The sequence below is a fragment of the Pan paniscus genome, chromosome 3 (genome assembly GCF_029289425.2).
Source record: "Pan paniscus chromosome 3, NHGRI_mPanPan1-v2.0_pri, whole genome shotgun sequence".
NCBI lineage: Eukaryota > Metazoa > Chordata > Mammalia > Primates > Hominidae > Pan > Pan paniscus.
Genome location: NC_073252.2, coordinates 74,276,170 through 74,289,706, shown reverse-complemented (window position 1 = coordinate 74,289,706; position 13,537 = coordinate 74,276,170). Strand labels below are relative to the sequence as shown.

Here is a 13,537-nt window from a genome sequence, read left to right as displayed (position 1 = left end):
AATATAAAGAGCTCATCTTTGCATTGTATTTTTTACATTTGCAAAGTTGTATTTCATTTCATTACCATATTACTATAAAATAATTAAACCTATTTTATAAAACATAAGTCATAAACTTATTAAATCCAGCAAAGAATCGCAGAACAGGCCAGGCGCAGTGGCTCACACTGTAATCCCAGCACTTTGGGAAGCCAAGGAAGGCGGATCATGAGGTCAGGAGTTCGAGACCAGCCTGGCCAACATAGTGAAACCCTGTCTTTACTAAAAATACAAAAATTAGCCGGGTATGGTGGCACACACCTGTAGTCCCAGCTACTCAGAAGGCTGAGGCAGAGGTTACAGTAAGCTGAGACAATGCCAGCCTAGGTGCCAGAGCAAGACTCTGTCCCCCCTACCCCCCCACCAAAAAAAAAAAATCACAGAACAAGAAATACTTATACTTGTGATCACATAATGATACGCCACCAAACAAAAAAAATTGTTTTCAATAACAGTACCATCATGTAAACAAAGTATATGTAAAAGCAGTTTGAAAAAAAAAGGGGACTATATTTTTTAAGCAGTCCTATTGCAATACTCTAAGTGTATTTTTAATGGAAATAAATGTTAATTTGAAAGTAACAGTAGCCAGGCAAGGTGGCTCACACCTGTAATCCCAGCGCTTTGGGAGGCGGAGGCAGGCAGATCGTTAAGAGCTCAGGAGTTCAAGACCAGCCTGGGCAACATGGCAAAACCCCTTATCTACTAAAAATACAAAAATTAGCTGGGTGTTGTGGCACGTGCCTATGGTCTCAGCTACTTGGGAAGCTGAGGCAGGAGGATCAACTAAGCCCTGGAAGTCCAGGCTGCAATGAGCTGTGATTGCACCACTGCACTCCAGGCTGGGTGACAGAACAAGACCTTGTCTCAAAATAAAAAATAAAAAATAAAATTAACTGGATGTAATTTCCAGTTTTATACATAGCTGCTAAACATGTTTCTTAAACTTTATACTTGGAAATCATTCAAACATGCAGAAAAGTTGTAAGAATAGTTCAAAGAGCTTGTACATATCCTTTATCCTGATTTGACCAACTGTCAACAACAATCCTGTTGACCAACTGTCAACATTTTGCATTATTGTCCATATCATACATAAACATATTTTTTGAACCATTTGAAAGTAAAATGCACATATCATACCTTTTTACCTCTAAATACTTCAACTATACCTCCTAAGAACAAGGATATTCTCTTAAATATCTACAGTATAGTTACCAACTTCAGGAAACTTAACAGTTATACAGTATCTTAATGTAATGCCTATTTTCTCTCTTTTTTTGTTTTAGTTGAGCAAAAACTGCCCTCCAAGACTTTTTCCCTCTTCCAGTACTGAATCCAATCCAGGGTCATGTACTGCATTTAGCTGTCATGTCTACCCAGACTTCTTTAAGCTGAAACACTTTTCTTTCAGTAAATATCTTTTGTTTTGTTTTTTTGAGACAGGGCCTAACTATGTTGCCCAGGCTGGTCTTGAACTCCTAGGTTCAAATGATCTTCCTGCCTCAGCCTCCTGGGTAGCTGGGACTAGGGGTGCATACCAACACACCCGGCTTCTGCTAAATACCTTTTAAACAATCTTATCTTTACATGGTATCCTGCAAGATAAGATTTTAAAAGTTGAATTCTTAAAAAAAACCATATAGGGAAGCTCCATTAAAAAAAGAGGTTCAGTGTAAGAGCTGCGAAAAGTTCAAAAGACTTAGATAAAAAAATACATAAATCTTCCTATTCAAGAGTGGCTTTTTAGCATATGGTATTTATTTTATTTTATATTTTATTTTTTTAAAATTTTTTTTGAGATGGAGTCTCGCTCTGTCCAGGCTGGTGTAATCTTGGCTCACTGCAACCTCTGCCTTCTGGGTTCCAGCAATTCTCTGTCTCAGCCTCCCAAGTAGCTGGGATTACAGGCTCCCGCCACCATACCTGGCTAATTTTTTGTATTTTTAGTAGAGATGGGGTTTTACCACGCTGGCCAGGCTGGTCTCAAACTCCTGACCACAGGTGATCCACCCACCTCGGCCTTCCAAAGTGCTGGGATTACAGGCGTGAGCCACCATGCCCGGTCTATAGTACACACATTTTAAAGCTTTATAATGAGGAGGTTTCCAGGTTTCTTTGAGATCAGCAATTCTTAGATTAGAGGTTTATATTCTATTAAATAGCAATATATAATCAATTTATACAAATAAATTTGGCCAATGATTTGATTGGTATCTGCAGAAAATGGATCTAGGCTGGGCACGGTGGCTCATGCTTGTAATCACAGCACTTTGGGAGGCTGAGGCAGAAGGACCACTTAAGTCCAGGAGTTCTAGAGCAGCCTAAGCAGCATAGTGAAACCTCATCTCTACAAAAAATAAACAAAGTTAGCTGGGCATGGTGGTATGCACCTATAGTCTCAGCTACTCAGGAGGCTAAGGTGCGACGATCGCTTGAGCCTGGGAGATGCAGTGAGCTGAGATCATGCCACTGCACTCTGGCGTGGGTGACAGAGCAAGACCGTGTCTCAAAAAGAAAAAAAGGTGGGGGGGAGCTAGGCATGGTGGCTCACACCTGTAATCCCAACACTTTGGAAGGCTGAGGTTGGGGGAACACCTGAGGTCAGGAGTTCGAGACCAGCCTGTCCAACATGGCAAAACCCCATCTCTACTAAAAACACAAAAATTTGCCAGGCATGGTGGCGCATGCTTGTAGTCCCAGCTACTCAGAAGGTTGAGGCACGAGAATCACTTGAACCCAGGAGGTGAAGGTTGAAGCCAAGAGAGCACCACTGCACTCCAGCCTGGGTGACAGAGCAAGATTCTGTCTCTAAAATAAATAAATAAAATAACTTTTTAAAAAAGGATCTACAGAAAATTACTATTTTCATCAAAATTCTCTCCTCCAGTTAATAAAAACACCCAGTCTCAATAAGCAAACCTTTAAAGAAAGGGGAATGATTTTGATCATGCATAGACATAACAGTTATTGGAACTGGCACATACATTGTTCTTTCACTGGACACTTACTGTGTGCCAAATATGTGCCAGGCCTATGCTAACTGTGGAGTTGAGAAATCCAGTGGTGAGCTAAAAAGGCACAGAACCCACTCTTAGGAAACTGGTAATTTAGCAAACCACCAAGACTCCTGTTTTCAGACAGTAAAGGTATTAGTTTTCCCTAATTTGGAAATGAAGCAATTAGATTCAGAGTGGTAAATGTGCCCCGAGTCACATAACTAAGTGTTCTCAAGGGACAAAGAAGGTAAACACAAAAATTATGGTCTTCTATCTCCTAATATAGTACTTAACCTGCCTGTGTCTGACTACAAAAGAGTTACTTAACCATATCCTTTAGGCCTATCCATTGACTCCAAAGGGACAGTGTACTTTCATCTCCAATGAACTACTTTTGTTTCATTGAGTCAGTCATCAACTAATCTTTTAAGTACTTAAGATGTTAGGTATGTAAGGTATTATAGTAACATTAAAACTTGGTTAAAAACAGAGCAGCATACTAATTTTCTTTCTACATATTCCCATATATTCATTTTAGAATAAAAATAATAGAAGAATCCATTTCCCCTGATTTACTATTTTAAAATGACACAGGTCAATATAATTAGAATATGGGTAATACTTTCCACTAAAGAAAAAAGTATAGTTAAGTCACTGAGAATTGGCATGGACTCCTATCTCTCTCTAATTTCCCCCCAATTCATCTCTTAAACCATAGCACTCAAATCTATAAATACTTCTTCAGCCATGTAGAGCAAGGATCAGCTAAACTTATTCTGTAAAGGGCCACACGGGTAAATTTTTTTTTTTTTTTGAGACGGAGTCTTGCTCTGTTGCCCAAGCTGGAGTGCAGTGGCATGATCTCGGCTCACTGCAAGTGCCGACTCCCAGGTTCACGCCATTCTTCTGCCTCAGCCTCCCGAGTAGCTGGGACTACAGGCGCCTGCCACCACGCCTGGCTAATTTTTTGTATTTTTAGTAGAGATGGGGTTTCACCGTGTTAGCCAGGATGGTCTCGATATCCTGACCTCATAATCTGCCTGCCTCGGCCTCCCAAAGTGCTGGGGTCTCTGCTGTAACTACAGACGTATGTCGTGGGGATACATTTTGAGAAATGCACAGGCAATTTGTCATTGTGTCAACATCACAGACTATTTCTATACCTAGATGGTATAGCCTACTATACACCTAGACGATCTGGAATAGCCTATTGCTCCTAGGCTACAAACCTGCACAGCATGCAATGGTACTGAATACTCAAGGCAACTGTAACACAATATAAGTATTTGAGTATCTAAACATATCTTAACATAGAAAAGGTAACGGGTTGTGCCATGATGACATGATGGCCATGATGTTACCAGGCAATAGCAATTTTTCAGCTCCATTATAATCTCATGGGACCACTGTCGTATATTTGGTCCATCACTGACCATGTAATGCATGACTGTACTTAACTGCTGCTATAGTCTAAAAGCAGTCATACACAAAACCTAAAAAATAAGAGTGGCTAATGTTCTAATAAAGCTTTACTCATAAACACTAAAAATTAAATTTCATATAACTTTCACGTGTCACAAGTTAGTCTTTGAGATTTTTTTCCAACCATTTACAAATGCAAACACCACTCTTAGCTCATGAGTCATACCAAAGCAGGCACCAGGCTGAATAAATTTGGTGGTGTGCAGACCCCAGTGAAGGCCTGCTTGTAAAGAGGAGCTGCAGTCTGGCTCTTCTTTTACCTCAGTCAGCTGACACTTTATCTCTATAGCTAAGGCCTGGCAGGAAATAATTCTTACTCGACTTTCAGTCATTTGCAAATCATCTTCCTTAAACTCAGGAAAAGGTAAGTTATGACTCTTACTTTTGAGCACTAGTTTTGAGAAATTTCAGGAATTGCTAAAATACTTTACATCTGGATTTCAATTATTTTTCCCAATAAATAACCTTCTTACTCCTCATAAGAATGAAAATTCTAAAGATAAATAAAAGCTGCCAAGGAAAGTAGCAGATCATTTCCCAAGTATTTTTATAATTCCTTGTCCTATGCTTCCACCAGTACACTGAAAATTCCACCCAACCATGATTAAGGGAAAAGAAACAAAGATAGCATACCTTTGAGCTCAAAATGATGATTGAAGGTATCTAGTGAGACTTGCCAAGTTCTAAAGATTCATTTAAGAGGACTGTAGAATTATCCAAAGGCATCTTACAATGTGATAGAATCAGCTTCTGAGCTTCAGCAGCTTTGCAGGAACAAATAAAAATTCTGCAAAGAAACAGTACTTACTGAAATAATGCTAACCAATTTAAGTAACATTATTATCACTAGTATTTTTGTTTCATCGACATATAGAACATTTATTGCGAGCCTCCTCTACGTGCCAAGAATTGGGAATGTGTCAATAAATAGATCAGATCTCATCAACCCCTCTGGGAACTCAACCATAAATGGGACAAAAAGTTTGAAAAATCACGATGGTGTGAAGGAAAAGCATAATAGAGATACAAACCAGTTTGCTGGAAATTGGTTAGAAAAGTTCTCCTGGGACGGGCGCGGTGGCTCATGCCTGTGATCCCAGCACTTTGGGAGGCCGAGGCAAGCAGATCACTTGAAGTCAGGAGTTCAAGATCAGCCTGGCCAACATGGTGAAACCTCGTCCCTACTAAAAATACAAAAATTAGCCAGGCATGGTGGCACGCACCTATAATCCCAGCTACTAGGGATGCTGAGGCAGGAGAATAGCTTTAACTCGGGAGATGGAGGTTCCAGTGAGCCGAGATTGCGCCACTGCACTCCAGCCTGGGCGACAGAACAAGACTCTGTCTTTAAAAAAAAAAAAAAAAAGGTTTCCCTAAAGGAAGAGAATTTAATGCAAGAATGTGTATGATCTAGCCAAATAAAGCAAGAGGGAAGAGGTGAGAAAGAACATTTTTTGTCCAAAGGGAACAGTGTGTTCAAATGGCTAGGTGTAGGTGAAAATATGACATTTGTGTGGAAGTAAAAGAAGTCCAATGTAGATGTTTAGAATGAAACAGGAAATGAGAAAGGGCATTTCCTGAGACAAGATGGGCAAAGAAAGAAAGCAAAAGGTGAAGCAATTTGCCCTGAATCACACAGGGCTAAAGGCAGAGCCCATTTTAAACCCTTACCACTTGACTGCAATATACTAGCCATTCTGAAATTCTAAGCAGGAAACTAAAAGTTCCTAGAGAGGAATTTCAGGGGACCTTTGCAAGAGCCCAAGGAATGACTGCCCTGGGCCAATAGCTGACCTTGCCATGCATGGATAAAAGAATCAACTGATCATCAAGCGTCCATTGTGCAGAATGAGAAAAAAGTCTCATCACAATTCTCAACTAATAATTAACAATTACTAAGCACTTTACTATGTGTAAAGCCCTGTTTTAAGCACTTGACATATATTTATTCAATCCTCACAACATCACTATCAAGCAAGTGCTTTCATTATCCTATCTAGTATAATTTTAATGACACAGTCCAATCATGGCTATTAATTTTCTTGTACTGACAACATTCTCAGAAATGTCAACAATACTTCTTGACACAATATTGAAAGCACTTTAGTGACTCTTCTATCAGAAAAGTACTGCTTAAATATCAACAAAAAAAAGACTTTAGAACATTAATTTGGTTCCTTTAGCTTTTCTAATTTAATACCACTGTTTCAGGTCCACATAAAAAACTGAGGGTAAAGTACAGAGATTTCCCATTGACTCCATTAATGCACAGCCTTCCCCATATTCAACATTCCCCACCAGAGTGGTACACTTACTACAACTGACAAACCTACACTGACACATCCTTATCACCCAAAATTTTAGGCTTCACTCTTAGTGCTGTACATTTTATGAATTTGGACAAACATAAGGGCATGCATCCACTATCATATCACACCGAATAGTTTCATTGGCCTAAAAGCCCTCTGTGCTCTGCATATGCATCCCTCCCCTCACTAACCCCTACACCACATTCATTTTTTTATTACCTCCATCATTTTGCCTTTTCCAGAATGTCATGAAGTTGGAATCATACAATATGTAGTAGCCATTTCAGACTGGCTCCTTTCACTTAGTAAATACACATTTAAGATTTCTCCATGTCTTTTCACAGCTTGATAGATAATTTCTTTTTGGCACTGAATGATATATTCCATTGTCTGAATATACCACAGTTTATCCGCTCACATAATGAAAGACATTTTGGTTGCTTCCAAGTTTTGGCAATTATTGAAAAGGATGCTATAAACTTCCATATAAAGATTTTTGTATGGATAGAAACTGTCAATTCTTTGGTTGCTAGATCATATGGTAAGACTATGTTTAGTTTCGTAAGAACCTGCCAAACTGCCTTTCAATGAGGCTGTACCATTTTGCATTCTAACCAGCAATGAATGAGAGTTCCTGTTGTTCCACATCCTCACCAGCACTGGATGTAGCTAGTATTTTGGATTTTCACCATTCAAATATGTATGTAGTAGTATCTCATTTTAATTTGCATTTCCATGATGACAGATGATACGGTGCATCTTTTCACATGCTTCTTGAGGTTTGTATATCTTCTTTGGTAAGGTATCTGTCAGCGTACCTGGCCCATTTTTTAACTGGTTTGTTGGTTCTCTTACTGTTAAGTTTTAAGAGTCCATTGTGTACTTTGGATAAAAGTCCTTTATCAAATATGTCTTTTGCAAATATCTTCAAGTCTGTGGTTTGTCTTTTTATTCTTTTGATAAGTACCTTTCACAGAGCAGACATTTTTAATTAAATTTAATTTTTTCTAACACGGAATACGTCTTTGATGTTGAGGATAAAAACTCGCTGCCAAACCCAGTCATCTAGATATTCTCTTACGTTATCTTCTAGGAGTTTTATACTTTTACAATTTACATTTAGGTCTCTGATCCATTTTGAGTTAATTTTTATGAAGGGTATAAGGTCTGTCGAGATTCATTTTTTGCACATAGACAGTTGTTCCGGTACCATTTGTTGAAAACTATCTTTTCTCCATTGTATTGTCTTTGTTCCTCTGTGAAGCATTAGTTGACTATGCAATCATGAATTGCATTAACAATGTTTCAGGACAGACCGTATATATGACAGTGGTCCCATAAGATTATAATGGAGTTGAAAAATTCCTATTGTCTAGTGACTTTATAGCTGTTGTAGCCATTCATAACATTGTAATGCAATTACTTTTTAAATACATTTAGTGTAGTCTAAGTGTACAGTGTATATAAAGTCTATAGTAGTGTACCCTAATGTCCTAAGCCTTCACATTCAATCATCACTCACTCACTGACTCACCCTACGCAACTTCCAGCCCAACAAGCTCCATGGTAAGTACTCTATATAAAGTATACCATCATCTTTTAAACTGTATGTTTACATTCCTTTTCTACATTCAGATACATAAACTCTTATTGTTATATTAAAATTACCTATAGTATTCACTACAGTTAACATGCTGTACAGTCTAGTAACAGTAGGCTACACCATACAGCCTAGGTGCAGAGCAGGCTATACATCTAAGTTTGTGTAAATATACTCTATGTTATTTGAACAATGACAAAATCATCCAACAATGCATTTCTCATCTCAGAATGTATCCCTGTCATTAAGTGACACATGACTGTACTGATGTGGATCTATTCCTGGTCTCTCTATTCTGTTCCACTGATCTATTAAAATATTTGTCTATGCTTTCACCAATACCACACTGCTTGATGACTGTAGTTGTAAAGTAAGTCTTGAAGTCAGGCAATGTTGGATCTCCAATTTTGTTCTTTTCTTTCAATTTTAAGTTGCCTATTCTGGGTCTTTTGCCTCTCCATATAAACTTATTGGAATCAGTTTGTTAATATCTACAACAAACTGCAATTTTGACTAGAATTATATTCAGTCTACAAATAAAATTGTGAAGAACTGACATCTTGTTAATATAGTCTTCCTATCCATGAACATGTTATTTAGTTCTTGTTTATCAGAGTTTTGAAGTTTTCTTTGTACATATTTTATATATATTTTATTAGATTTATACCTAAGTATTTATTTTGGGAGATATTAATGTAATGGTATTGTGTTTTTAATTTTAGAATTCCACTTGTTCACTGCTGGTATATAGGAATATAATCTACTTTTGCATATTAACCTTGTATCCTGCTACCTTGTGCTTATTGGTTCCAGTTTGTCAATTCTTTTGGATCTTCTACATAGACAATCATATCATCTTGCAAACAAAATGAGTTTTATTTCTTCTTTCCCAATCAGTATACATTTCATTTCATTTTCTTATCTTATTGCATTAGCTAGAACTTCCAGTATGATGTGAAAAGGAGTGGTAAAACGGGACATCCTTATCCTGTTCCTGATCTTACTGGGAATCTTAAGTTCTAGATTCTCACCATTACATAAAACGTTAGCTATAGTTTTATTCTCACATTCATAAAATACTTTTAATCTTCCATTCATATCCCAATACCAACACCTAATTCAGTGACGCTCTTTACTGCATTTAGGCTGTTATGTCCCCTTACCTCTTTTGAAAAAATTATTATTTACCACTCTGAAGCACAATTCACATACTATAACACTCACCCATTTAAAATCTACAATTCAGTATTTTTTAGTGTATTTACAGAGTTGTGCAACTATCACTACAATCTAATTTTAGAACATTTTTATCCCCCCCCACTCTGCTGAGCTGTAGATTTTTTTAATAGATGTTCTTTCTCAAGTTGAAGAAGTTCCTCTCTATTCCAAGTTTTACAGTTACAGAGTTTTTTTTTTAATCATGAATGGGTGTTGGGTTCTGTCAAATGTTTTTTAAACATCTATTGATATGATCATATGATTTGGTTTTCTTTAGCCAGTTAATGTAATGGATTAATTTCTTACATGCCTTGGATAAATCCCACTTGATCACAGCATATAGTTCATTTTATAAATGTTGAATTTGATTTGCTAATATTTTGTTGGGGATTTTTGCATTTATGTTCATAAGAGATGTTGGTCTACAGTTTTCTTTTCTTGCAATATCTTTGTCTGGTTTTAGGATTAGAGTAATACTGGCCTCACAGAATAAGTTAGAAAGTATTCCCTCTGCTTCTGTCTTGCAAAAGAGAATGTTAACATTGGTGTAATTTCTTCCTTAAATGTTTGGTAGAATTAGAACTCACCAATGAACCCATCTGGACCTGGTGATTTCTATCTTAAAAGATTATAAATAATTGTTGACTCAATTTAATAGATATAGGCCTATTCAGATTGTCTACTTCTTGTATGACTTTTGGCAGATTGTGTCCTTCAAGGAATTGGTCCATTTCATCTAGGTTATCAAATTCGTGGGCACAGAGTTGTTCATAATATTCCTTTATATTTTTAATATAAATGGAAATCTGTTATGATTTCTACTTTCATGTCTTCTATTAGTAATATTAGCGTATCCTTTTTCCTTAGTTAGCCTAGCTGGAAGTACATCAATTTTATTAATCTCTTCAAAGAACCAGCTTTTGGTTTTGTTGATTTTCTCTATGATTTCTTATTTTCCATTTCACTGGCTGTTTTGTTTGTTTTGAGATGGAGACTTGCTCTGTCACCCAGGCTGGAGTGCAGTGGCACAATCTCGGCTCACTGCAACCTCCGCCTCCCAGGTTCAAGCGATTCTCCTGCCTCAGCCTCCCAATTAGCTGGGACTACAGGCGCCTGACACCACGCCTGGTTAATTTTTTGAATTTTTTGTATTTTTAGTAGAGACGGGGTTTCACCGTGTTAGCCAGGATGGTCTCGATCTCCTGACCTCGTGATCCACCCACCTCTGCCTCCCAAAGTGCTGGGATTACAGGCACGAGCCACCACGCCCAGCCTCTGCTCTAATTTTTATTGTTTCCTTTCTTCTGCTTACTTTGTATTTAATTTGCTCTACTTTTTGTAGTTTCCTAAGGCAGAAACTTTGGTTTTAGATCTTTACTCTTTTCTATGTATTCCACGCTACAAATTTCCCTCTAGGCATTGCATTTGTTGCATCCCACATATTTTGTTAAGTTGTTTTCATTTTCATTTAGTTCAAAACATTTTTAGATTTCTCTTGATACATCAGTGTAGTGTGGCAAAAAAAGATGAAAATAAAAATTTTTTAAATAGATTTCTTGAGAATCTTTGACCCATGTGTTGTTTAATCTTCAAGTATTTGGGGATTTTCCAGCTGTTACTGATTTCTACTTTAATTATATTGTGGTCTGAGAACAGATACTGTCTGATTTCTATTCTTTTAAATTTGTTAAGGTGTTTTATGGCCCAAAATGTTGTCTCTTGTGGTGAGTGTTCCATGTAGGCTTGAGAAGAATGTGTATTGTGCTGTTGTTGGATGAAGTAGTCTATAGATGTCAATTATATCAAGTTGTTTGACAGCACTGTTGAATTCATCTATGTTTTTACTGGTTTTCTGCCCGCTACATCTGTCCATTTCTGATAATGGGGTATTAAAGTCTCCATTATAAGAGCAGATTAATCTGTTTCTCCTTGCAGTTCTGTTTTTGCCTCACATACTTACATGCTCCACTGTTAGCTGCACAGATGTTTAGGACTACTATATCTTCTTGGAGAACTGACCCATTTATCATTATTTATGCAATGCCCCTCTTTATTCCGGATAACTTCCTTGCTCTGAGAGCTGCTCTGTCTGAAATTAATATAGCTATTCATGCTTTCTTTCGGTTAGTGTTAGCATATTGTATTTTTCTCCATCCATTTTCTTTTAATCTATGTATCTATATTTAAAGTGGGTTTTTTGGGTAGACAACATAAAGTTAAGCCTTGATTTTTCATCCACTCTGGCACTGTCTTTTAATTGGTGTGCTGAGATCACTAACATTTAAAGTGATCATTGATACAGTTAGATTACTAGCTACCATATTTGTGATTGCTTTCTGTTCTTTATTCCTATTTTAGTCTTCCAGTCTTTTTCTGCCTATTGTAGTTTTACATGATTCTATTTTCCTCTCCTTTCTTGGTATACTTTTTTGCTTTTTTGTTTTACTTTTTTTAGTAGTTGCCCTGGAGTTCACAATACACATTTACAACTAATCTAAGTCTACTTTCAAATAACACTAAACCACTTTATGGGTAGTACAAGTACCACGTAATAATCCTAATACCTCCCTCCTATCCTTTGTATCATTCCTGTCATTCATTTCACTTTTACATAAGCGCATACATACATACGTGTATATATAAGCATACATAATTGAATACATTGTTGATAACATTATTTTGGACAAACCATCAGTTAAAAAGATAATGATTTTTCCTTAAGCCTGTTAATGTGGTGGATCACACTGATTTTTGAATATTTAACCTGCCATGTATCCCTAGAATAAACTCCATGTGATTACTATAGTGTAAGATTCTTTTGGCTGGGCACGGTGGCTCACACCTGTAATCCCAGCACTTTGGGAGGCCGAGGTGGGCGGATCATGAGGTCAGGAGATCGAGACCATCCTGGCTAATACAGTGAAACCCCGTCTCTACTAAAAATACAAAAAATTAGCCGGGTGTGGTGGCACGGGCCTGTAGTCCCAGCTACTCAGGAGGCTGAGGCAGGAGAATCACTTGAACCCAGGAGGCAGAGGTTGCAGTAAGCCGAGATCACGCCACTGCACTCCAGCCCGGGCAACAGAGCCAGACTCTGTCTCAAAACACAGAAGATTATTTTTATATTTTGCTGAATTCTATTTGCTAATATTTTGTTAAGGATTTTTGTGTCTCTATAAAGAATATTGGTTTTTAATTTGTTGTTTCTGTTCTGCCTTTGTCTGGTTGCAGTATCAGGATAATACTTGAAATGTTCTCTTCTGTTTTTTAGAAGAGACTATGTAGATTAGACTCTGCAGTGAAACTAACTGGGCCTAGAGATTTCTTTTTGGGGAGTTTCAGAATTACAAAATCAATTTGCTTAATGGTTATGGGATAGTAGTAGTAGAATGTTGGCTTTTTCATTACTCTCATACATTGCTGGTGGGAGTATAAATTGATATAAACTTTATAGAGAACATTATGTCAATACCCTTAACAAAATTACAAATGTTTTTACCCTTTGGTACAGAAATATAGGGGTTATAACCAGCATTTTAAAAATGAAACATGGTGGGGGGTGGGGAGTCGGATCGCAGGACACCTAGTTATGGTAAAGGGTATTTCCTGAAACTGTTGTTTCAGATATGTGTGTATGAGTGTACTAGGTCATAACATAAAATATATTTCTTACTATGAGTTGTGGTCATAGAAGTTTGGGAGCTATTGTTTCAGCTTTAAAAGGATAACCTGAGGCAAAAATTATAAGCTGACACTTAGGGAAGGGAGGGTATAATGTCAGGATATGAAGAGAAAGTTAAATAAGGCAGATAAGGAGACAAAGCAAACGTGAAATATGGCATTACCAAGCTATGCAGAGCCATGAGAAAACTGGCCTATTTGGGGTAAAT

The 13,537-nt window shown here is 37.3% G+C and overlaps 1 protein-coding gene across 15 annotated transcripts in view; it reads right to left on the bottom strand.

The window, feature by feature from the left end:
* The window catches only part of CLOCK (clock circadian regulator), a 117,021-nt gene that overhangs the window by 74,622 nt on the left and 28,862 nt on the right, over positions 1 to 13,537 (bottom strand). For 13 of the 15 annotated variants that reach the window (XR_010111977.1, XM_063603818.1, XM_055111544.2 and 10 more), the window contains one exon: positions 5,154 to 5,307. The exons of 1 other annotated variant lie outside the window; for it this stretch is intronic. The gene's annotated coding sequence lies outside the window, so the exon portion shown is untranslated. Of the gene's footprint in view, positions 1 to 5,153; positions 5,308 to 5,551 lie in introns of all 15 variants that reach the window. One more of the 15 variants, XM_034958794.3, reaches the window with a different exon arrangement.